Raw genomic sequence first — 25,947 nt, forward strand, 5'->3', positions numbered from 1 at the left:
TTTCTTTCTTTCTTTCTTGGTTTGTGGGTTGGTTGGTTTGTTTGGGATTTTTTTTTTTAATTACACTAAGTATGATGTAGCATTCTTTATAAAGATCTGATATAAATAAGGCCTGAATCAGAGTCATTAAAGTTTCCTGAGATAATGAGGATGCTTTCAAGAGGTTTTGGTATTTTGTCCTATGCCATTTGCTATGTGCTATGCGCTCAGCTGACGTAAGCATGACCACAGAGATAGTTTACATCAGGCTCAAGTTCAAATGGAAAAGATGGGTTGAAACTTGGAGAAAAACATTGATCAGATCAGCTAAGTCCATACCTCTGTTGATCTAGTCAGTAGGTCTCAGTAGTCTTCGCTGTCTGTGGCGTGATCTTCTGGCTAGACAGAAAAGCTGAAGAAAAAATGGAAAACATAAGGCTGCCTAATGTAATAAAAATGGAGAACACAAAATTAGCTGTTTGAATGAATGCTTCATATCTGTGAAGGAGTTGCAGATACCTGGAGAGGAGACAGATACCTGGGATCCCAGAGCAACAAGTCAAGATGGGAAGGGTGAGAGTCATGTAACCTATTTTCTGATGTCATGGCACCTGATTTAAACTCAACATCTTATGATCAGTGGAGAGAACAAAACACTTCTAGGGAGTGACTTCACCAGCTGTTTAGCAGAAGAGGAGCTCTGCTTTAGAAGTGCTTTTGTCTCTCAATAGCACAGGGAGACTGAGTAAATAACTCAAGAGTATGTTAGTTCAGCTGAATCCTAAGGTGACTGTAATGTACATGACCTGTGTTATGGGTGTCATAATATAACACTGTCACACCAGCTCAAATTAAAGTGTGGGGGAAAGAGCCTCCTTAGCCTTCTGTGCTGTAGAAATTCCTCAAGCTTTGCTTGCAAGATTTTTAAAACTGATAGGTGTTTGGTACCAAATAAATAAATAAGGTAGGTTTTAGTGGCTGTCTTGACATCTCTCTACATACCATATAATATACAGATATCTTGAGCTCATTGTGGTTGTGTTTTCCTCCCATTGAATGTAAAGTTCATTGGCTGAAGCCCAAAGTCACAAACAGTGCCATGAGGTTTTATTAGATGGGAGTATCTAATCAGATTTCTCACAGATGCACTCCTTGTATGAAGGGTGATTATGCGGTTTCTTTTTCTGAACAGTATTAAAATTAAGTATTTCTGTGTCACCACTGTGAGCCTCATGAATTAGTCTCAGAGCTGTGGGATAAAGTTGAAGCAACATTTTCATATTACAATTCACTGAAAAGTTGCAATATGAAGTTTGTTAAATTGATGGAACTAGACAAGTAACACAAGTTGACCAAGGAAGTGTCATGCTGGTTTTTTAACAAATAACGCACTGCTGTTTTAATATGAGGGGCACCAGAGAAAGAATCAGAAGCTTGAGAAGCTATGGGCAGTCCTGGGGAATGTGTATCTCTGTGATTCTATTTTTTGCAAAGTTCAGGCAAAGGCTGACCTCATTTTGTTGGTAGCTGGTAACAGAAGACAAACCTGTTTACGTTCCACAGGAATTGATGTTATGATTGTGGTGAAGTCAAAGAAGAGGAATTTGGGAGGGTTTGTTCATTAGTGATCTTTCTGGGCAACATTTCAGTGCTCCTTCTTTTCCTTCTATATGCTTCATCCCTTCTATTTTTATTTTATTCAAACAGTAGAGAAGACAGAAATTTGTCTTTGTTTCTGAAGTTGTTCTTCATAAATATAGTTTGCTATACTTGTGCTTATGTTGTTGTTACAAGGAATTTTTTAAATATTTATAAAATTCTAATTTGTGAATACAAAGATGTTGAAGAATTATTAAAAATATGTCAAACTTATTCTGCTGCCTTCTCTTGAACTCATTTGTTTATTGAATAACCTCAGCTGAGATCTGGGACCTCAGAAAATTTACATAAAAGAATAGAGAGATATTGATATTCAGTTATATGAACAGGTTTGGAGTTTCTATGAACCACATATTTTTTTACTAGATTTTGTCATTTGTGTAATCTTTCAAAAGTACAGGTCAGTATTTGTGGAGTAACCTATTTTTCCATACATTCTTGTCATGTATCTGGGAGAAAAGTCCAGGATAAAATAGAAAGACATGCGCTAGCTGGGATTAAATAAAAAAGCACAGGTAATCAGTGATAACAACAAAAGAATAACTAAACAGATAGTATTCTCTAAAGCCCCTCCAGCTTCTGTCCATGACCTGAAGACAGTAGTGGAAGAACTTCTTCCCACAGTGGCTCTGTAAATAAATATTTTGATGGAGACAGATCTCAAAGTAAGGGGATACTGCTCATTACTGGGAAGTGAATACCTTTTTTTTTAGGATGCAGTGCTTTCCTAGGGGTGACTAGTTGTGCCTGTGTCCTTGGCAACACAGTGAAGGCTGTCTCTGTGTAACTTCAAACTCTGGCAAGTCAAACTCCTTTGACTTGTCTTTCTAGTTTACTACAATCAACTACTGGCAACTTCCTTATATTCAGGAGGAAAAATATGTAGTGAGGAGCTGCATCCTTTCCTAACCTCCTAAAAAAATTTCTCATATGTAAATCTCATTCTGCATCCATCTCAGTTTCACCTGCGACATCCTGATGATTTGAGATCAGTAATCTCATTGCCCAGGAGTGCTGCATAGATTTTCCAACTACATTCAAGGGCAGTGTTTGTCCAGGTTTGCTTTGTCCCATCAGTTTTAGGTCTTCCCAAGGTGTGAAAGGCTTGTGACATGCTGCTGTACCCACTTACCACTACTCTGACTGTGCTGCTGCCTGGTGCACTCCATTATCCCTAAGACCTACCCCCAAAAATGCTGATGAGCAAATGCAAAATGATAATTTTCTGTATTTTTTCTCTATTTTTAATGTACTTCCTGAAGCAATGTAGAGAATATTTCTTTTGTGATTTGAGCACAGTGATTAGCAGGATATACCATGGTTATATGTGTGGAATCAGATGGAAAACCAGCACTCTGGCTGCCCTTCACCTTTACTATACATGGGGATGAGCTGCCCGTCCCTTTCTATTGGTGGCTTCCAGAAAGAAAATATTTGTACAGTATTTTGGCTTGTTAGAGATGAATGGTGCCTTCAGATGCATTTCAGCTTCTTGAGTTAAAGTGTTTTCCTCAGGCCTGAGGAAACCTAAGGTCTGTGTAGTAGTCAGTGTTCACAGGCAGCTACTTCCTAAAATGCAATGGTTAGCAGGCTTCTATTATCAGTACAGGAAGCTAGTTAAAATCCCTCACTAATTTATTTCATTATTTCTATCATACTTCTCTTCTGACATTACAATAATCCATGATCATTGAAATCTATTTAAATGTTTGAAGGAAAATTGCTTTGTTATGTGTCTTTATATGTAGGTATGAAAAAAGCCTAACAAATCCCCTTGTTTGCAGCTCAGATTCTATCTTGGTGGCCACCCCTTGCTCTATGTGACACCTCCTATTTTTTGTTATGAATGGTAGAAGTGAACCTCAATGCAGGTAAAGGTTTGAAACTCACACTCCTGTAAGAAGTGTTTGTTAATCTTGGATTTGAAAAGACCTGGGTGTCACAGTGTGTGTCAGCCGGCAGTGTAAGCCAAGCTGATTGCACAGAACAGTTCTTTCTGTCTAGGTAGCTTCTTAGACTGCTTCACCACTGAAACCTCTGCACTCCTGCTAAAATATATTGGGTGCACTAAACTGCCCTTCCCACCTTCTCACTGCTTTCTTCTCTTGTTTGCATCAGGACATTTTTCTATTTTCTTCCCTCTCCTGGCTAGATTATTTGTCTGTATCTGAAGAGCTTTTTTTCTCTTATTTCCATCAGCCTATTGTAGAATAGAGAAGTTACAATTCCTACTAATTAACAGTGAAGGATACAGAGCTCTTCTGCATCAAATTTTGCTCTTTCTTTTTGGTTTTTTTTTTTTTTTTTTTTTTTTATATGACGCTGATCCGTTCTTCTCATTGTTCATACCTGCTCCTAATTTTTTGCTTGTTTAGGATAAAGCTGTTCACAATCTGGGTTTTTCTGTTGAGCATCATTTATTGCAGCAGTTGCATAGAGTGTGATCCTCTCTTCTTGTTTAACTATTCAGACCATAGAGCACTACAGCAATATGTGACAAACCAGCCATATCTTTCAGCTACAGCAGAATTAATAATTTCTTCAGGTGCTCAGGTTTTGCTTCAGTACTTTGTAACTCTCTGTTGAGAATGATTTATTTTATTTGTTTTGCATTATTTTACTGATTTGTCTTGGGTTTAGTTTAAAATGTTCATGTTATTCTATTTTGTTTAATTCCCAACTATGTCACTATGGTCTGGAGACTACCTTTTTTTTTTTATTTTTTTTTTTTTTAATTTGTTGTTTTCTGAAGGGTAAACTGTCCCTAAAAGAGTCTTAGTTATGATGCCTTGGAGATTTGTTACTGGCTGCAAATTTTTTTATACCCCAACCTATCACAGATGCAGCACTAATGAAACACAAGCAATGCAGAAGCACTTAGTGGATGATCTGGAGGCCATCCTTCTGACAGATATACAGAAGAATAGTTTGAGATGCCTGAGTGTATTCTTGAGTTTGTAGAAGGATTTACTTAGACCTTAGGGAGAAAGAAAATCTGCTTAATATGAAAGAGTTGGGGGAAAAAACATGAAAAAATAAAGCAAGCCTCAGTTTTTAGAGTTATATATGTGGGAGGGAAGCACAAAATACTCAAAAATCTTGGCCTCCCACATTCTGTAAAGGAGGAATGTGGGGGTAATATTTGCCAAAAAGAGATCTGGTTTTGGTTAAAGAAATCTTAGACTTAGTGTGGATTCTAGGGATAATACAACAGAAGTAGCATAAAGTGCATCAGCTCTGAATATGAATTGAATTGTAAATGTTCTCAGTATTACTGAAATGCATAGTTCAAGATATTCTTTGGACTTTTCTTAGGTAGTTAAACTCTGGCTTCTGAAGTTAAACTTCTGGGAAAAAACCCAAAGAATTATCTGGTTATTTCACTTTCTTGTGAAGCCTAAACTTTATTTACTTCTTAATAATGCATTACATAAAATAACACATGAGAAATACTACTAAACACATTAATGAAAAAACCCAAATCATTACTCTGGGGAAAAGATAAGATGTGGAACTGTGCTGCAGACTAGATTCTTATCAGATTACTTTTACTGTCCTAAAATGAGTGGTCAATCATCTCCTCTCAATGACTGATGTTGATTTATTACAGAGGAAGCAAAAGCAAGCAGCTCAGACTGGGTACCTAATTAATGGCTGATTTAGGGGAGCCAGATGTGCTCTGAGGCTCTGTTCATTTGCTGTGCTGACTCCATCTTTGGAGATACTCAGAAGATGTCTGGACATGGTGCTAGACAGCCTGCTCTAGGTCACCTTGTTTGAGCAGAATTGGATGAGATGACCTCCAGAGGTTCTTCTGAATCTCAGCTGTGGTCTGATTCTGTGACATATGTTAAAAAACCAAAACCAACCAAACAAAAACCCCCAAACAAACAAAAAATCAAACCCACAAAACCAAACCAAACCAAGACACTGTAAGTAGAAAGTAGTAATATGTTAATTTGTAAAGAGAATGGTGACCTAATTGAATGAATGGTATGATGTAGTTTTTTTACAAATTTCTTTGGGCAGTACTGTCTATGGCTTCTCTGCTAAGCAGTCTTTGTGCTGTTATGCTTTTGGTTACTACAGGTGGGGATCCTCAGGAACTGACTGAATATAAGTCTGCTTAAATTAGTCAGGTAATGAAAAATAAGGAAACTTACACAGTTGTCAGTGGTGATTGATGCTTATCTTTGACTCAATAAGTACCTTGTTCTGTTGGGGTTTCTCATACCCTGAAAGGCAGTAGTTTAGAGGATGAGGAGTGTTTAAGGTACCTGCTTTATTTCCCTTTCCTTTTTTAGGAAGAGATGACTTATGAGGAAGTCTCCTGTAATGTTCTTGCTATTGTAGGTTCAGGTTCCTCTGTATCCCTTTTCTTGATTTCTGCATTGTGCACTAAAACATTTCCCTGTTGCCTGTGGATTTCCCATCTCATTTCCTATCACTATTTCTGTAAAAAATTGAATTCTAATTATGAGGACTAAGGAGTCTCAGGTAGTTTCTTCCAACTTAGAGGCATTTTCATCTAAGTAATTTGTGTTAGTAGAAAGGTATTGGACACCAGTCCATACTGAGATTATCAGACATTCATTGCAGGTTTTGGTTCAGATAAATTTTGTAAGCAGTTGCATAGGCTCTACATACAAAAGGAAGGGGTTTAGATTTGTTTGTTTGCTCTTTGGCATGATGAACATGTGGTTTAAGTCACAGGTGGTAGTGCTCCAGCATAGTGCTTTGTAGTCAGAATGAAGGTGGCAGATTTCATATTCAGTCCAAACATGTTATAGTTTAAACTTTTTCTGTAATTCCAGCTGCTGACTTACTGATAATAACAGGAGTAGCATTTGAGGATTTTTTCACAGAGGATATTTTCCAACAGATATTATTTAAAAATAGAAATCCTTCTGCTGTTTCCAAAATCAAACCAAAACAAAAGTAATTTTATAGTTTTCATGCCAAAATATACAGAAAGTTTGTATGCTAGTATGGGCAAAACTGACTCTAAACAATAGAGTCTTCTTTCCCCCCAAATTTCCTATTTTCACCTGCACTTGTTACTATTAATATTTTGTTATCTATATTATCCTGCCCTTTCAACAGTCAATAAAAAAGGAAAATTAATCTCTCCTAACACTCCCCAGTAAATGCTGTGCTTAGGGAATTGTTCTAAACAGCACTACCTAAAAACAAGTCCTTTTTAAGTACTTTTGTCTATCACTGGCAAGCATCAAGCAATGTCAAGCAAATTACTGGAATACCAATTTAACTCAGCCCTCTTCATTATTGTTCATCACATTTTATATAAAGGAAAGAAGAAAGCAGATTCCTCTTCTCCACATCTGTGAAAGTAAAAACAGGAAATGTAAATTATGTCCAATAAATGTAAATTATGTCCAAGAAGGTTATTTTGCACATATCCTCTTTTTCTTTACATTGAAAATGGCATGTGTTTGATACTTCATAGAGATTAAAATCTTGAATCGCAAAACTCTGCCTCTGATCCCTTGCAGAAATATTCCTCAAGCCCAGATTTTGCCTGAATCTAAACACCTTACCCATTCCCTCTTGTTCTGCTGCTCAGTTGCACACAAATGATTTGTACCAATGCTGTGACTGTCTCTGAGAGGTGTTTGTACAGTTTGATCATGGGACTGGAAACAGCTCTTCAGGAAAAAGTTAGTTGGACTGCTGGAATACATCTGGAATACATCTATGGTTTATGTCTGAGGCATCTTGTTCTGAGGCTTCCAGGGAGACAAAACTGGGAAAGACCACTTCTTCCTAGCCTAGTTGTTCCTAGATAGAGGACTCCGGGCAGGTACTTATTTTTAAACTATTGGGATGCTTATATATGTTTTAGCCACTTCTTTCTCCACAGCAGTTCAAGTCCTACAGACCCACAGATAAGGTAATAATGACTTTAGGCTCCTGTCAGTAAAATCTGGAGAAGCACTAATGAATGAGTGTTGGCTTACAATGTCTTAATTGCAGTGGGATGTAACCAGTCTGAGCTTGTAGTGAACCATGTGCATGGCACTGAGTGCATGACAGAAGCCGGTGTTTATAGGAAACACAGCTGCAGTCTGGGGATGTGCAATGGAAGAATCCTCCCCTTAGCCTACAGAAGACCAGGCAGGGAAGCAAGGGATGGTGCAGAATTGGGTGCAGAGAACAGAACTCCCTCTGGCCGTCCTGTCCCTCGGCCACGAGTTAACCCCGGCGCTGGTAGGTGGCACTGTGCTCTTGGGGATGGCCGGCCAGGCTGCGCATCCAGCTCCCATCTTGGGGAGCTGACCCTTAGGTGTCACAGCTTCAGTAATTAATTCAGATGATCTGTTTTGTTCGGAGAAAATACTCTTTGTAATGTCGTTAGTTTACACAGCGTGTTTCACCTCGGAGTGCTTAATTTCACTGGAAAATTATTATTTTGTATGTGGCGGGGCAGGGGGGCTGGTAAAGAGATTTCCTCTTCAGGGTTGTTAATAACCACAGGAACTTATTTAGAATTGAACCAATTGAGACAGGTTTCACTGACTAACCATCATGGTGCAGGAGCTCAAGTCAGCCAACATCAAACTGCAATAAGTTGCAAAGGTTGGGATTGCTTGAAACAGGAAGCATAATTTACTCTTGGACTGATACATCACTGTGGCAAATTATCCATGTTTGATTTATGTCATCTTTCTCAAAGATGTGCTGCAATTTGCTGAAATTTTGCGAATTTGGCTATTTTGCATGAAGAAAATTCCACAATCTTTCCTGCGTAGGAGGCTCTATTAGTTTATGAAAATAGTTTATTCTGGCCTTTAAAAGCAAATAGTCCATTTTCAGCTCATTTTTATCTCAGTTTTTGGGCAAGTTGCATACCATTCCTGGGGTGTGGCAGTGAAGCGAATAAGATTATTTACTCCATTTACAGAGGTCTGATTTGGCACTTTCCTACAAACTGGTGCTTCCTGCAGTCTCCATTTGACCCAGCTATAGTGAGAGCCAGGTTCTTTGGATTCAGGCTTTGGATTCAGAAGTGTTCAAACGTGATTCTAAAGTTATCACTATTTTTTCTGTCCGTTTTGGAGACAGGGTTTTGCCTAAGTCCAATGGGCCATCTGATATTCTTGATGTGGCTATGTATCTAACTGCCCCGTATTTGATCTACACCTCACTTCATTTGAACACACCTTATGGGATGCCAATATTTTTCTTTGTACAATGGAAAAATAAATATAAAATAACTGAAATGGACGTGTCCTTTAATATGTTTCTTTCATTCAAATTACAACTTAAGAAACGCAAAAAAATATTTCTTGAAGATAGTGTATAGATCAAGACAGCATATGAAGAATTCAAATGAAAGACATCCTGGTTTTATTTCACTGATAATGCATGCAAAACTATTACAGAAAATACTATAACATTCCAAGTGTTCCTGGAGGTTTGTGACTGTGATGGGGATCTTTTTGGCAGGATTATAAAATGGACAACTAAAATGAATCTATGAACTAAATGCAGCAATATGTTTCTTTCTTTGGTTATAAAAAAAAGCAGGTGCTGAGATGAAAATATAGAAGACCTAACATCTAAAAGGCAGTGTTGGCTTTTATAAGGTGACAATAATATCTGGAAAACTAAAAAAATCAATACCTACCCTTCCCAAAATACAGATTTGATAGTAGCCAAGATCTTACTAATCAAAACATGATTCAACACCCTCCCTTCTGACAGATTGTAAGGAAGCAGAAGTTATACTGTAAAGCCAAAACAAAGCTAAAAGTAGTAGCATAGTCTAAACTAATAGAGATCTATGGAAGTGAGCAATAAGTATGAAAATAGGTTATCACAAAACTATGGTGCACTACCTTTCAAGCAAATGAAAAAATAATTTGTTAGAAACTAAAATATTGATTACTTACTTCAATGCATTCTAAGGAGCAGCTTAATGAAGAACTCACAGTGGTTGCTCACACAGAATTATACGCATACTAGAGCTCCTCAGGACATACAGTTAAGAAACTCTAAGTCTATTCACATAGATTTTTTTTTCCAGTTTATTGGTTCAGTTAAGGCTCATGTAAAATATTTCAAAAGGACAAAGGTAGTAGTCTGTATCTCTGAATGCCTTTATGACTAAGAGAATGAGATATACTTGTACATCAAAGTGATGGATGGCTGAGATAAAAATTACATAGTAATATTATTGTATGTGTTCCAGAAAAATCTTATTTACAGGCATATATTTTAAGGTCAGAAGAAACCAGTAAGGTCAGAAGAAGACATCTGTTTTGATCTTCTCTATAACAACCATAGATTTTCTGCCAGTAATTTGTGCCTCAAGCCTGGAATTTCTCTAGAACAGCTCATATCATAAAAAATTTTCTTTCATTTTCTAGCAATGTAAGTACAAAGAAATATGATTGTGTGAACAGTGACAGGCCCTCATCTGTATTTGTGATTAGCATTGCCTTTGAAAATGGCAACAAGTCCTGCTGCTCTTCTTCTCTCTCTAGTGCCACATTTTGTTCCCTTTTTTTGCATTGCTCTGGCCTTTGGTGGTTTGATTGAAATAATACTGAGATATTTGGTTTCCATTACAAATTTTCGTATAATTATTTACTTTGGACTCCATTATCTTGGTTGCTTGACTAAGAGATGACATAATTATCAGAAATTAGAAGGAAGTGGCTTTTTAGACATAGCTGAAGGATGTCACTAAGACTTTGGATGATACTCTTTATTGATATTAGGACCTAACATAGGATGCTAAACTAAAAAGTCTTTTTCATAGTTTTGTTTTTCCTTTTATTTCCCACCCTCCACAACCTCTGTATTTATAAATATTTTTTTCATCATTCAGTAGGGGAAAAGCTTAGATAAGAACCATTTTCATAGTGCACAAAGTTAAAAACTTTACACTTCCAGAACTGCTGATTAATTACACCGTTTCCCATACAGTCTTTATATTTTCTCTGACTCACTTGCAACATCGAATCTATTCTATTTTACCTAATTTTTTTTTCTGAAACTGCCCTGGTGTTAGAGGATTATATCCATAGTGCACAGCTGGGGAATGTGTTTGCAAGTGTACAAGAATAAGCAGACTCGCACCAGCAGGTCACTATTGAAACTCACCCACAAGGGCTGGCAGCAGAGAATGCCTCCTAAGAAGTTGTATTGTTTTCCACTAAGTGAATGTGCCAGCAACTAATGGGAGAGAAACGTTGAGAATCACTTGATTTTTTCTGAGACCTATAAGCCAAGTTAATTGTTTTGTTTGCCTGATTTATTATACTTGAATGAATAAAGTGCTGTTAGTACTGCACTTTGAGCAAGAATTTAAAGCCAGAATAGTCAAAAAGTTACTCATCTGGTTGGAGCACCTAAATTTTATGAGAGAACTAAGTGAGAGATTCATTTTAGAATGTGGATATCTGTATCTCACTTGAGTTCAAAGTGGAAGCACATACCAGAAAACTTTATGCCAATATATTATGTGTCTCTAAAATAATCTTCTAAATGACTGTTTTTGAAAAACAGAAGTTTTCCTGTTTTTTTATACATTCTAACTATTCTGTCCAAGTCAAATATTGAAATGCAAATAGAAATTAGTGATTATTACTTGGTCTCCAAAACAAAATATATTTGACATGATGGAAGTGTTTGGGGCTTTCATAAATGTGTCATCAATGTCTAAATATCAGTTACTTGACATAATACCTAATATTTACTTCATTTTCTCTTTATGAGCAACTTGGGAATGAAAGTATTTTTTCATTGTTCCTTGCTTGTTTAGATAATGACACAGATCAAGCAGAAGTCATTCCAGAGACAGGGTTAGAGCACCAGGCTGCAGCTAATCCCACAGCTGCTTCCCGTAAGGGCTTGTACTCACCCTCTGGTATCTCATATCCTTGTGACCAGTTATGCTCCTGCATGTTGAAATTGCCACAGTGTGATACCTTTTCACTCCCCATCCTACTCCTTGCACAGAGACCCAGCATCACTTCAGGGTACTACAGTTATGACCTGCTTGAATATTTTTTTGCTCTGCAAGGTTGGTGTGTGGTGACATAAAAATATCAACAAGCAAATTTTTTAGCATTGTTTTACTTTTTTTCTTTCCTGTCTTTCTTCCCTGCCTCCACATCTAGCCCTAGATCAATACCTCAGATCATCGCTAGAAAAAAGCCTTCCAAAAGGAGGCTCTTTCTGCATTTAACTCTAAAGTACTGCTCAGATGAGAATGGACTTGTTGGGGTAGGGAATTTTCCTTGCCAGAGACATTTACAGAGGCTGTTCTGCCATGAGATGGTAGAACCTTGTTCTAGAATCTGAGATCTGCAACATCTTTGAGTCTTGATATCATGACAGTTTGTGGGCTGAAAGCTGTCCAATGTTACTGCTGGTCTGTTGATTAAGAGACTTGTGGCTTAGAATTAGGAATAGTAATTAGATCCAGAAGCAAGTGTGGATACATCAGAATGCATACAGCCCTGGAGAAATGTGTTCCGAATACTCCTGTCAAACCAATTGTGATTCATGTGGCTTTCCTTTTCTTCAGTGAGGGACAGTGTAGGAATAACTGCAGGAAGCTCTTGGTCTGGGAGAAAAAGGTTGTCTTTGGAATAAATATCACAGTGAAAACTTTCCACCCTAAGCTTTCATTAATTTCTCCATGTCATCTTAGTATATTTAAACTCTGTAAGAAATTATGCTGCAGAAAGTTCTTCCCACGTGTAATTTTTCCTCAAGTGAAGTGCATACCTTTCAAATTATAAACTTCCTACTTGTCCTAGGAAAATTCTCACTGTATAAATAATTGAACTCATCTGCAGTGAACACAAGTATTCTTTCTCTAGCAGTCTAAAATATATGCCTAAATACACATCTTGTACTTAGTGCTTTAAATAGTAATTACTCCTGTGAAGTCACTGGAAGCCCTTAAAAGGATTTGACAGTTTCCCCACAATCTTTCAGTGAATGTAGTAGCTGGGCTGTGCAGTGCAACATCCACTGATAATTCAGCAGCTGAGGAACTCAGCAAAGCCCGCTCCAAACTTCTCAGCTGTTGACAGGCTTGACTTGCTGAGAACACTGGTTAAATATAGCACAAGCGAGCTGAGCTCAACAAAGTCATTGCTGTAACACTGTGTGAAGAGACCAGAAGAGGGGAAATACAATCTGAGAACTAAACTGCCAAAGCCTAACACCACCTAGCAACAGTTGAAAAAACTTTTAAACAAAAGTCTGGGTGAGACACAGACAGAGTATACCTCCTACTTCTCCTGCCTGGGATTTCTGCGAGAAGCAGCTCCGGTCTTCTGCTCTTTACCTTGTTTCCTTCATTACTTCAACTGCTGGTAGACCCAGAAAAGTGGGGAAAGTTTCTGTCTTTGTGTTCTCCTGAGCTGGATCATTCTACTCCTGTGGTAGTGCTGTGGGACAGGCTACTGTGATCTTGCAGTGTAAAGGATATATTCCTAGGTCCGTGTTGCTGACAGGTAAGACCGAGTTAACCACTCTGTCTTTTCTTTTTTTTACAATAACCTTTATTTTCTAGTGTCTTTTTTTACAAAAATTTTATTTTCTAATGTCTATTGTCTCTTTCATTCTTTGAACAATCTTTTGAATGATTTGAAAATGGCAATAGATGAAAGCTGGGGTAAAACTTTTAGAGGGTTTTTTTTAATGTTTTCATGATAGAAAATCATTGCTTAGATAATTTTTGCAGTTCTGAGAACAAACATAATGAACTAGCCAGTAGTAATATGAAAAAATGTGCATAGATTTTGACATGTATGTTGTTTATATCTGCTTACATGCAGACAGAAGACAAATCAATGTTTAATAATAGAATACATATAATCTCTGACCAGTGATAGTCCAGCAGCTATTAAAAACAGTGGCAACCTGTGTGATAAATAAAAGGAAACAGCCATTCGGGAACAGAATTAACCAAATAGTTCGTGGCCCAGCGCATTTTTACTTTTTGTTTCCTTGCTAACTTTTAGGACACACCTGGTGCCTTTCATACTACCTTTGTGACAGCTGCTCTTGTGCTTATTTACATTGAATGAATATTAATTTCTGCTGTTTTGATTAGCAGCATAATGCAACCGTCCTAAGGACTGACCTTATGTGCATTGTACCTAAGTGTGCTTGAGCTGGGTCATTGTTGTTGAAGTGCATGTTTCTATCAGCAAAATAAATGAGAAGCCAGTTCTCAGATGTTTTACCCTGGCAGCAGGATGGAAGCCTGTTTGTTGTTGGAAATGCATATCCCATGGCCCCATAGTGGCCGTGTAATTTAGGGAAGGAATTGCTTAGTGTAATTTACTTTGTCTTAACTGACAAAAGCTGTTTGATCTATTTGAGAATGAATTCCACTCCTCCCTGCCACCTCTTTTAAAGCTGTTTTCTGCAAACAAAAAAATCTAGTGCGCATGAATTTTTAAGAGACATACTGATTGTAAGTTCATATGCAATATTAATTCAGTTATGAAAACAGAGATTTAAAGAATGCACTTATCCTGTGGTAAAACCCTGTTCACAGATTTATGTAGAATTGTCTCAGACGAAAAATATTTGTCCTAAAGAAGGAATGAACTAACTGAGTCTGTGCTGACTGTCTGTGGTGTTTGACACTTAGTCTGTGGACTCTGGGACTGCCTCAGGGAGATGAGAATGTCTTGCTTTAGTGAAATAATTCTAGTTGCATCCCTGCATACTACATAAATGACATCAATACCACATCTTAGCAGTGGATAGATTGGATGGAATTAAAATACTCTGAAGCAACTTGTACTTGGTGACTGAGAACGTAAGTGCCTGTAAAATGATAAAATAAGTATTAGGATGGAAGGAAATTCTTAAAAGTAAAACGTTACACAGTGTACATTTTATTTCATAGCAAGGGGCACACTAAAGCACTAAACAGAAACACTTTTTGGCAACTATCATTTAATGTGATAATCATTATTGTGGAATTACTAAAGCACTATGGTATCCTAAATCTAAGTCTCAAAAGGAAACTTTGGAATTACTTTTTAATAAGGACATATCCTGAGAATGTTGTTTTTTCATAAGAAGGCTACACAGTGAGAAATAAATCTGAGACAATATGATTTATACATTCTTTGTCATCTTGACATTAGAGTGAAAATTACTGCCTCTTCTCTTTAATGAAATATATGGCAAATTAAACAGCGGAGAAATGACAAATTTGACCTTCTGAAAATGTAGGGATGACAAAATCTGGGAAAATGCTATGACCATATTGACTCCTTTTTGTTTAGTTGTTGCTCAGTGTAATGGGTGGTTATACAACTTCCCCTTTTTTGCACAATTTAGTTTTAGTCAGGTTTTTTAAATAAAAAAAGCAAATTATTAGCCTGATAACTGTCAAATGAAGTAATATTTGAACAGTCTAATAGCACCTTCAAACTCTAACACATGGAGTTGTGGTTTTACATACATCTATTTCCACTTCAAAATGGAGGAGGAGGCTAAAATTACTCTTTTCAACAGGTGTCCACAAAGAGGCTCTGGGATTTTCCAATCAAATCTGTGGAATATATAATGTGGCCATTCAACAGATGGTTTCCTATTTGAAAGATAGCCAATTCTTCTAATGACTACAGTGAAACCAAGGTTGATTTTATATCAAATAAAAATGTATGTTTTGGTGATATACATAGTGATTTTTGTGGGAGACAAGTAGACATAGGATACCCCTTTATTTTATCCCTCATGCATAATTTTGATTTTGTTTATATTTACATAACTGTGGAATGGATGGTGCCTTTCTTGGTGCTAAAGACTCCTTCCAATCTGAACCCACTTCCAGACCATGTTTGTGGCTTTTTTGATTTTGTTATAATATTTTCATAGTTATGGTTATTTTGTATTATTATTAATTATTATATTAATTTTGTTCTCATTGTAGCTGATCTAGGCCTAGCTAAAGTCACCATCTTAACGGAGTGTTTTCATCACCTCAGTCTTTCAGTCTCTCTATAGAGGATCTGATTATTTTTAACACCAAATTCAAGGACTTAAAATTCATCTTCAAAGCTCAGCACTGTTCTGTCCCTGCTTACAAATGCCTTATTTTCCTGATCTCCTCCTGCTCATATGTGGTAGATGATTGACCTTTGGCCCTGGTGTTTACTGGTACATCCTTTATGCTACTGGTTTCAGTGAGCTTGATGACACCTCATGACATCTGAGTTTTCTGCACTGCCACTCACTGTCACACCTGACACAAATGGAAAGACGAAACATTCATATTAATAGAACTGTGTCGGCCAAAGTAGGATTCCTGAAAAAATGGATGTGCTTCCTGGAAGCAGCCTGTGGACTAAGCATTAGAATATCAGGAAATCTCTGTTTTGCTGGCATGCCCTGTTTTGCTCCTCTGGGTTTCAATTTCACCGCTATGGCCATTTTCATAATAAAGGCTTCCTATTGATAGAGGTGATCAGTGAAACTCCTCCTGATACAGGATCTTTCTGCTGGCAGACATTCCACACATACTTAATTCAAGGCTTTTGGTAATCTTATCTAACTCAGTTCAGGTATCCCCAGGCAGAAATTAAGAATGTGCCTCAGAGCTGTGCCAGTCAAAGGTCAGGTTTATGCCACTGAATTCAGAGTGACATTTCCTTTGAATTTAATAAGATCAGGTTTTAGTATTCAGGAATTAGCAGATAAATTTCCAGTCCCCTCAAGAGCATTTAACAAAACAGATAATCTCTATTTCTGTTCAAATATTTTTTTTCTAAGAGACATTTTACTTTTCTTCCAATTTCCTCTTTCTTCCCTTCTTTTCTCTCTCAAAGGTCTGTTGTTGCAGGTTGCCCTGTTATTTAAATGTATAAACTGAACTTTGGGCAGGGGTTTTGTCCTGCTACATATCTAAAATGACAATTGGAGAAATAAAGTGAATATTTGTGAAGAAGCCAGATTACAAATTAGAAGCCAACATTACAAATGAGAAGGAACTCCATCTATTCATACTTCCTATTTCACCAAAATGTTTAGTATATAAAACCTAGGATAAGAACTGAAAGCTAAAAAGATAAAATAAGAATATTCTATTGTATAGAAATGTTTACATACTTCTTTACAAGAGGCCTAAATGTCTAAACTTTTCAGCTTGTGGTAGTTTTCAGTTTTAGTATTTTCTGTTTTCCTTTCTATTATTGTTTTCTACTGAAAGTTGTTTCCTAATTTTACACAGAATATTGGTAATTATTTGGGGACGACAGGCTTGTCTTAATTTTGGAGCATACTGGATAACTGAGAAAACAATCAATTCATAAAATATCAAGACTTTTTTTTTTGACCTCTCTTTTCTACTTAGCAGCCAGTATTTGTACCAAGCTAGTGACACTAGAACTTGTAACATGGCCCTGCAGTTATGCTTTGAGGTGAAGGCAGAAACAATTGTGCCAGTGTTCAGTGGGAGTCTCTGATCGTGTTCAGTGGGAGTCTCTGATCGTGTTGAAAATGTGTGATGCCTTATGTATTTGTGAAAATCCTGCGTTTTAGGACACTTGATTAGATCTTCCCTTTTATTTTGGGTCTTTGCACCTACTCCTCCTGCTTCTGCAGATAATCTGTACTTTGTATATTACTTTTTATTCTCAGCATCATAGTAAAATAAGATTAATATAAGTGCAAACAGTGCAAACAGAAAAATCTTCCTAGGTTGGGACAGCTGTGCTTTTTTTTTTTTAAATTCAAGATGGCTTGGCCCTGTGATTCTCATTCTGCTTTGTCTGGACTGTGTCTCTAAACCTTTTCTACAAGTAAAGCATGCAAATTGTAGCTGTAAAGGCGATCTGTAACATTACACAGATTGTGGCATCCTTCACAATGTTTTACACACTCAGAAATACAGAGAAAATACAATTAAAAACTTAATTAAACCTTCATCAGAAATGGGAGTATATGTGGTCATGTGAGCATGACTTTTGCAAGGAAGGAAGTGCTTTTTGGCACAACAGAATGCTTTGCTGAAGGAGTGGGACAAACACATCCAGAGCACAGGGAAATAGGCTGGAGCTTGTACTTTTTCCCTTAAATGGACAACCCGTCTGGTTGCTGTGTGCTGACAGAGGCAAAGGGGGGTGTGAATCCAAAAGATTGCTGCACTTTGTCCAAGTGAGTTTCATTTCAAAGCTGATAAAATGACAATTAAAATCCGAATTATCTAAGATGTGGCAAAAGCCGTTCAGGTAGATACTGGTGGGGTTTCAAAACAAGAGCAGAAACCTCGATGAATTTGCACTGAACTTGTCCAGTTTGATTTACACACTCTTAGAGCTCTGTAATACAGTAATCGTTACTTTCTTCACTTTTCCTTTTTGGGGAAATGGTGACAAAGAGTGTAATGTTTTGTGATTTATGCTGTACAAAAATTTGTTCCAGCACGTATGTAAAAGTGATATTTTGGAATCTAAATCCATTTTCTATCAGAAGTCCACAGTATTTAGAGGCTTGTGTGTTTGTGGGAGGGAGGTATCTAACTGACTAGTGTGTTATGGTTGTCCACAGCAAGAGCTACAGCTTCGCTAACAAACCTTAAAAAAACCCAAGTGATAAAAAATGGATTTTGTTGCAGTAACAGAATAGAAACTGGGTTTAAGGCTGTTCCTATTATTAAAAAAAAGTAATTGAAAATGAAAGCTCATGTGTCCTTGGTAGAAGAATTCTAACTAGAGCTTATCAGCCTGCTTGTGTTTTTCAGAAAATATAAAGCAAATGAATGCAACAGAAAGCAGAGACTGCTTGCATCAGTGTAATCGAATTGCTGCCAACTTGCCTTGTTTATCTAAGAGATCTCTGTGAAAATAAGGTCTTTCCCACACAGGCATGAGTCATAGGATGTAATGCAGCTAAGCAGACTTGCTTCAGCTTTCTAATGCACACAAATCTAAACTAACCTGTTTTAGTGCCTGCTCCTGCAACTAAATGAGATCTAACTTGACAACAGGAAGGGAGAAGTAATGGTGAGTTCATGGTGCTATTTCAGTGCAATAACCTGAATGCTAAGGAAACGATGCAATTTCCATTTATTGGGAAAACTGCAGTTACTGTGACAACAAATATACACTGAAAAAAACATACACAATTTATCCTCAAGTTCAAACTGGTGAACACAGTAGAAAGGGCATTCATAAAATCTCACACTATCTAGTTATGTGTCCCAAAGAACATTCTTACTTTTAAAATATATCATCCAGATTGTTCAAAAAATAACCCTTTAAAAGCCATAATACAGGACATAAACAAAAGGGTAGGAAAGAACATGTGGTTAATGATGACTGGTTTAGTGTTGGGCTGGCTAAAAATTAATTAAGCATATATTTCTCATGCTGGAATTACTCTATTCCTGTGTCTGTCATTCATACTTATCCCGAAAATCTCACTTGTCTCACCATCTCTAATTGCAAAGCCTCTTGGATCTAACTTCTAAGGTAAAGGCTACAGTAGTTCTTCTATAGTGTTATTTCTCCTTTTATTTTTCACCAAGGTCTTCTGTAACAAAAAGAAACATACATTTTATTCCAGTAGATAAGGACTTCAGTTCCTCAGTCTGATAAAATTCTTTAGAGAAAAAGATCCATCCCAGTTCTTGACTCTGGGCAGGAGATGGCAGGAGGGGAATGATGCCATGCAGGATGTCCTCAGGCATGTCAAACAGAGCACAGAACAAGATGTCCCTGTGAGCAGAGGGACACACATGGCAGCAGAGCTCCTGAGCGCCAGGGGAGCCTCGTGTTCTCAGGCAGCTCCTGTGGGAACCACTGCTGCTTCAGTGGCACGAGACAGAGGCTGGAATCCCAGGCACAAAAGGCATCAGAGCAAATAGTAAAAGGCAGGGTCACAGCAGCATGTCCTCTGCCACTTATTTCCAGAACCATAACTTGGGTGGGAGGAACTGGCAGAAGTCATCCAGTCTCCTTCAAAGTGGAACCATCTCCAGACTCTGATCAGATTGCTCAGGGCTTTGATTACTTTCATATATCTTGAGTATTTTTAATTTATAAATATTCTAAGGTCTCTCATCTTTGTGATCTTTGGATCAGAAAGTTTTGGACATGGCTGGCTATGAAATATTTTTGCAAGAAATGATCATCAGTATATCAAAATACATAATACACTGAATAAAAGATGGCTTGATAGTAACAAATCACAGGTTTTGGCACTTTCAAAATTGCAAAAAACACATCTGTAGTTTTCTTTTTTGTTTGCTTCTTTGGGTTTTTTGTTTGTTTTTGTTGTGTTTGATGTGTTATGTCCTAAAATAGGAATAATAAGGACAAAAAATCTTGTATGTAATATTTTATCTGAGTTTACTCCAGCTTTCAGAGTGCACACCCTCTTCCTTCTGCCTGCTACATTCTGTTTGAAAGCCAAACATTTAGATTTAGGCACAGCTGAGGTGCCATCTTTCTGCAAAAACAATTCTGAGAAATGTTAAGTATATTCTCTCAAGGTAGTCCAATAACCTGCAATGCTAGCACTGAGAATGTAAGCAATAAGAAAGTAATTAGATAAGAAAGGATAACAGAGATGCTACTTTTGAGGAAGGAAAGTCTGGACACTGTTTCCACTGCTGAGTTTCCTTTTCTCACTAAACATCTCTTTCCAATTGTATCCTAATCAGGAGCAGAGCATGATGCACATATGGCAAACAGGATTCCTAGATGGAGTTCTGGTTAACTGAGACTAGCTTAGGCTAGTTTAAAAAAGCCCAACTTGTGGAAGCATCTAAAATTACCTGTTAGTGACTATTGTAGCATGAAACAAGGACAAAGCAGGGGGCTTGTGACACTCAGAGGGATGTGGCAGTCAGTCCTTCCATACAGGATTTCTTATACCTAATAAGAATAATCACAGAATCCCAACCATTTGCAAATTAAAATTTACAGAACATACACAACAGGATTGTACTGCTGTGGCACTTGGGGGCCCAGGAGGAGCTGTTCAGAGCCCTCTCTGTGATAGTGGCACAGCTGCCTCATTCCAAGAAAACAAACTCCCTGCAGTGATACAAGTTTCTAGCCCCTGTTCTGTATCACTATCAGCCACACAACCTTTATCACTACACGTCCATGAGAACTAATGGAGTGCTAGGGAAGCATGTGAGAGCTGTAGACAGAGTAATGAGTTTCTCATCTTAGCACAAAAGAAGCCTAGGAAAATAAACAGAAATAAACTCAATAATCTACAGAAGTGTTCAGTGAATACACTCATCAGAACACAACAGTTTGTAACTGTTTGTTAAGGAATTGGTAGAATGGCAACAATTCTACAGGCTCTTGGTGTCAGCTCCAAAAACCCCCAGAACAGCAGTGAGTGTCTAGAAATAAGGCAAGCATAATTGCACACAAGGAGGGCTAGTTTACTTACCACCAGCACTAGTTGTGTAAACAAAGCCAAAATCACCCTGCAAGAGTGTGACTGAACTGCAAGGCTGTAAGAGTGGCAGCACATCTCATAGATTCCTTATTTGCCAGAAACACTTTGCTAAATTCAGGTTCCCTCTCCAAAATATTCACATCATGTTTGAATTTTGTTGTTTAAAACAATGTTACCTTAAAATGTGAGGTGATAGTTGTCATACCAGGGAGGAAAAATGCTGGTTAAATTGCTGACTTTCACATCAGTGACTCCCTGCATGACTCTCAGCAAGTTATTTTTCCACTTTTAATAACCTGGAATGTTACAAGAATAAACACAGTAGTGACTTTGACACTCTGAGATGTTGCAGTGTTGAACATCATGTCAACAGCTTTGAATAAGAAGACTTAAATAGCCCTCCTTAGAAACCAGATTCTGCAGGGAGAAGTAGGAATAGAAGTTGAATTAGTCTGCGTGACAAGAATATGTATTTTTAGAGGAGCTCCCCGGAGGGAAGCTTAGCTGTGCCCTTAGTTGTAGGTCACAATAAACCAGCCATACTGGTGAAGCACAGCAAAGAAAGGAAGGAGGAGGCCCAGGGATGTGACCAGAACAGGAACAAAACAATACCATAATAGAAACCAAACTAATGTCAATACTAAGATGTTTCAGGAAAATTGAAACCATTCCCTCAGGTTCAGTTGTACCAGAAGTAATTCACAGGGCAGACAGGGTGCTGTCAGCTTGTGAGCTTGTTGTTATTTTGGGAATGCTGAAGACAAGCTCTCTAGTACAAGGAGGAGACCACTGGGAAAAAAAATAATCCTGAAGGAAAAAGAACCTTTGAGAGAAGGTGTGAGCCAAATGTGACTGCCCAAATTAGCTGGTGTTTGGCAGCTCTGGAGCCACTATGGGGCTGTGGGGAGGGAGGAAGAGGGAGCACCTGGAAAACAGAAATGTCCTGTGGGGCTGCCTGTAGCCAGGTAACCAGTGTCTCCAGCTGTGCCTGCTTTGTTAAAGCAATGGTGGCAGCTCAAGTGACTCTTGCTGACTGGGATTTTTGATAAGGATTTACCATAACATGGTACTCAGCTTTAATTAAAACCAGAGAAAATTAGAAGAAAATACAGTTCTGATGTCTTCAAGGAAGCTGAAGTCTCTCGTCTCTAGATGATCTGGTTCCATGATGCTTTAAAATGTCCCGGAAAACAACTATGGAAGATTTTCTCAAGATTTTGAATCTGTGTGGTTGGCAGTGCCAGTGAACAGAGGGGACAGTGAGTTTGGGAGCAGGGCAGTGTCACCCTTATGCATGTGCCACTGCTCAGGAGAGGCCACGGCTGCTGGGACATGGCCAAGGGCAGCGTGGGGCTGCCACACTGTGCCCTGCCATGGTGGAACAGCAGTGACAACTGCACAGCTGGCTCAAAACTAGCCCAGACCAGAGCAGGAGGTCTGGAAATGATTTCTTAGTTTAGTTGTGAGCCTCTCAGATTGAGGATAAAATGGGATAATAAATGACCCTTCCTTGGATTTCATGAAAGGGAGCTCAGGTCTTTATTGTGAGGGTTTCCCTGAAAAAAAGGTGTGAAATGTGCAAGTCCAAGCAACCACCCTCACCCTGGGTTTACCAGCACAGAAAAGTAGTCTGCATGTCCTGCTCTGCTAGGAGAGGAGTGAAAGCTGAAGTTCTCTTTTGGGAAGTGACACAGGGAGGGTTTGCAGGAAGATAAGCAAAAGTCACCTACCAAAAGAATGAAAAAATCAGTCTTCTGGGGCAGTTATATTCAGATGCAGGAAAGAGGTGTGGAAGGGAAAAAAAAGGTTTTTTTTAAATGATCCTAATTAATTTCACTTAAAAAATAGCGACCCACAGTGAGGACATTTAGAATGCTCAGAAAAGGAAAGGGAATTGCGTTTGTACCATGTACTGAAATGTAGCAGCATTTCAGCAAATGCTTTGTCATTGTGGAGAGTGGAGCTTCTCCCCATGTGTAGAGTGGTAACACCCATTCTCTTACAAAAAACTCACACCATACTATGGCAGAATATGAGTTCAAACGGTTTGTTTAAACTATCACAACAAATTGTAGCACATAAGGGGGCTTTTTTGGTTAGTTGGTTGGTTGGTGTTTTCTTGCTGTTGCTGTTGTTGGGTGTGTTTTTTGTTTTTTTAATTTAGGAGTATGGGATTGGTGGGGGTTTTTGTGGGATTGTTTTTTCTTCTGTTCTTAGTGAAAGAACAGAGTTAAGCCCTCAGGATTTTGAGCCTACTGCCTCATGGCTGAACCAAATATCTGATCTCTAAGCTCCCCTGGACAGCCTACTTCTTTGTTGTTTTCCTGATATAAAAACAAGGGTCCCTGAGAAATGGAGAGGTAATAACCTCTTTTCTGGGTGGTCATTTGGTTGCTTCTTGGATCAGGCAGCTTGAGATGCTTCAAAACAGCCTAGTGTATATTCTCCAAAGGATGCATATACATCTCATTTCTGTGTGTCTAAGCCCCCCTGGCCTCTGTCCAGGAACATCCACATTTCCTGACTCATAACAACTGTACCCTGTCTGGTTGTACTTCATTAGCAGCAGCTCAAAAATCAGAGCAATATTCTGCTGTTGTGTAAGTTTTTCCAAGCAGTAAATAATAACACACTGCCACAAACTTTATTGCATTTATCTTGGAATTCAAGATCCTGAAGAGACCACTGATTATTATTTTCTTTAATGACTATCAAAAAAATGGTAAGATGCTATTCTTTAATAAATACCTTCAGGGTAACTTAGTATCTTATTAAATATATTATCTGAAGAGGAAGAATAAATGCTACAGAATCCATATTAAGCCAATAATTTTTCTTCCAGCTGAGAAACATAGTTATGATTTTTTTCATTGTCATATCAGTATCAGAACTCACAGAATAAAATGGTGAGGGCAAATTTAAAGCTACAGAAGCAGAAAACAATTAGTAGGAAAAATTACAGATTAAAGGTTTAGTAACATACCTTTCAATACATCCTATTCTAAATAGCTCTTCTTTACTTGCATCTCAAACATTTAAAACATTTTAAAAGCAGTAGCATTATCAACTGGCTCAAAGCAGCTTAGAAAATAAATGGTCCTTGACTGTTACTGGAGTTCATGAAAAGAAAACTCTTGTCTGACTCTAAAATCTATTTTGGAGCTACGGCTGCTCCACTCCCCTGCTTGTGGCATGATGCAGCTGCTATTCCTTTAATATTTTTGCTGACAGCTACAGCTGACAGATAACATTTCAGTTCACCCCAACATCAACTGTGTCTCAAGGCTCCCTGAGGCTGAAAACGCTGCCTTCATTGTGGCTTTACCTGCATCACAGTCAACTCTGCAAGTGTGCAGTCATCCACTGGTCACTTGCAATGGAGCAGCAGCCTCAGGGCTGCAGGCAGGCCATGTGCTGGGGGAGCACATCACCCATCTCTCATCTGGCAATGGTGCAGCAGCAGCTCCTCTTCTTTCCCTTCATTCCTTCGCCCACGTCCTAAGAAAATAGGCACCTGAGCCTGGAAATAAAAATAATTTTGCATATATAGCTCTGCAGTATGTCAACTGATATTTTACATTAGTTGTCACCTTATATTTTTGTTTTAATTATATTTGTTACCGTAGCCAACATAAAAGTTACTTTATCCATCTTAATGTATAATTCCCTAGCAAACTGGCCTTGATTTTTTGGTCCATAGGAGTTTTCATATCATAATCAAGCACTCAGTAATACTATGGTGATCCACCCACAACAGGAACCATTCACAAATGCAGGACTGTTTTCCTCCCTGAGAGGATACAAGAACATTTGCAGTGCTCCCAGTTCTGTCCTTGAACATCCATATCTGTTAGAAAGAGGAAGCTGGAGGACAGGTAAGCAGTCAACATGTAAGAGAGACAAAGAAAAGTGAGAAAGAGGCATTGCTCAGTCCTCCAGAGAAATTCTCAGGAAAATTAATTATGATATATCTGTACCTTTTTGATTGATGACAGAGTTAAAAAAAAGAAATTCAAATGAATGTTTTGCTATGTTTTCTGTTAATTTTTTTATTTTTATTTTTTTAAGATTTGCAGTGAGATCCATTAGCCTTTGTTTGGATTTAATCTTTTTCTAGACTTAAAAATACTGCTTTTATTATGGGGATCATCTATCAAAAATTACAGAACAGGAAAACAAGTGGGAGTTTGCAACCATGAAAAAAACCCACCAAAACAACCCAGAAAGGAAAAGGTTACAGTACCTTCTTTACTACAGTATAGACATTAAAACATCTCCCAGGAAAATACTTTGACTGTTTCACTTCACAGAAAAAATGCCAACTTTGTGTGAAATCTTTAAATATTTATGGAGCAAGAGCTAGCACTTGGGAAGACCCAAAGCTACATGCAAAGTGATAGAGCTGGTTGGCTCCCTGTGACCTAAAATTCATACATTTTTGTTCAAATACCCATTTTTGAATCCTACAATTTGAAAAACAGTTTCTGTATTGTATGATTTGAAAACAATTTGAAAAACAGTTTCTGTATTGTGTGAATTTAAGACACTACTGGGCTTTGACGGAAAATTGGAACTTTTGGTAAAAGAAGGCAGAGAAATAAGTTTCTTCAAATTGTTCTACTTCCCTTCCATAGTACCTCTGACTTCTTGTGATCTTAGTGTGGGGAAAAAAATGTCAGGAATAGGAAAAGGAACTGTTTCTGCAGTTCATATATTCCATTTTCATTTCTTGTTCCTTTTCAACTTTATGCTGAATTTGACCCAAATCTGCTTCAGAGTACTCAAACCCATTCTTTTAGGCAGAATGAATTGTTTACTAGAAGAAACTGCCCAGCATAATTTCAGCTGCAGGCTCCATTCAGACTGCTGTGCTTCCAGTTC

The 25,947-nt window shown here is 37.9% G+C and overlaps 1 protein-coding gene across 7 annotated transcripts in view; it reads left to right on the forward strand.

Annotated features, from left to right (window-relative positions):
- The first annotated feature begins 12,763 nt into the window (after positions 1 to 12,763).
- Positions 12,764 to 25,947, forward strand: part of FILIP1 (filamin A interacting protein 1) — a 102,540-nt gene continuing 89,356 nt past the window's right edge. For 3 of the 7 annotated variants that reach the window (XM_039726259.1, XM_039726235.1, XM_039726250.1), the window contains exon 1: positions 12,764 to 13,136. The gene's annotated coding sequence lies outside the window, so the exon portion shown is untranslated. The remainder of the gene's footprint in view (positions 13,137 to 25,947) is intronic. The other 4 variants (XM_039726210.1, XM_039726225.1, XM_039726218.1 and 1 more) reach the window with 2 other exon arrangements.

This window comes from Passer montanus, unplaced genomic scaffold (assembly GCF_014805655.1).
Source record: "Passer montanus isolate IOZ18808 unplaced genomic scaffold, ASM1480565v1 scaffold11, whole genome shotgun sequence".
Lineage (NCBI taxonomy): Eukaryota > Metazoa > Chordata > Aves > Passeriformes > Passeridae > Passer > Passer montanus.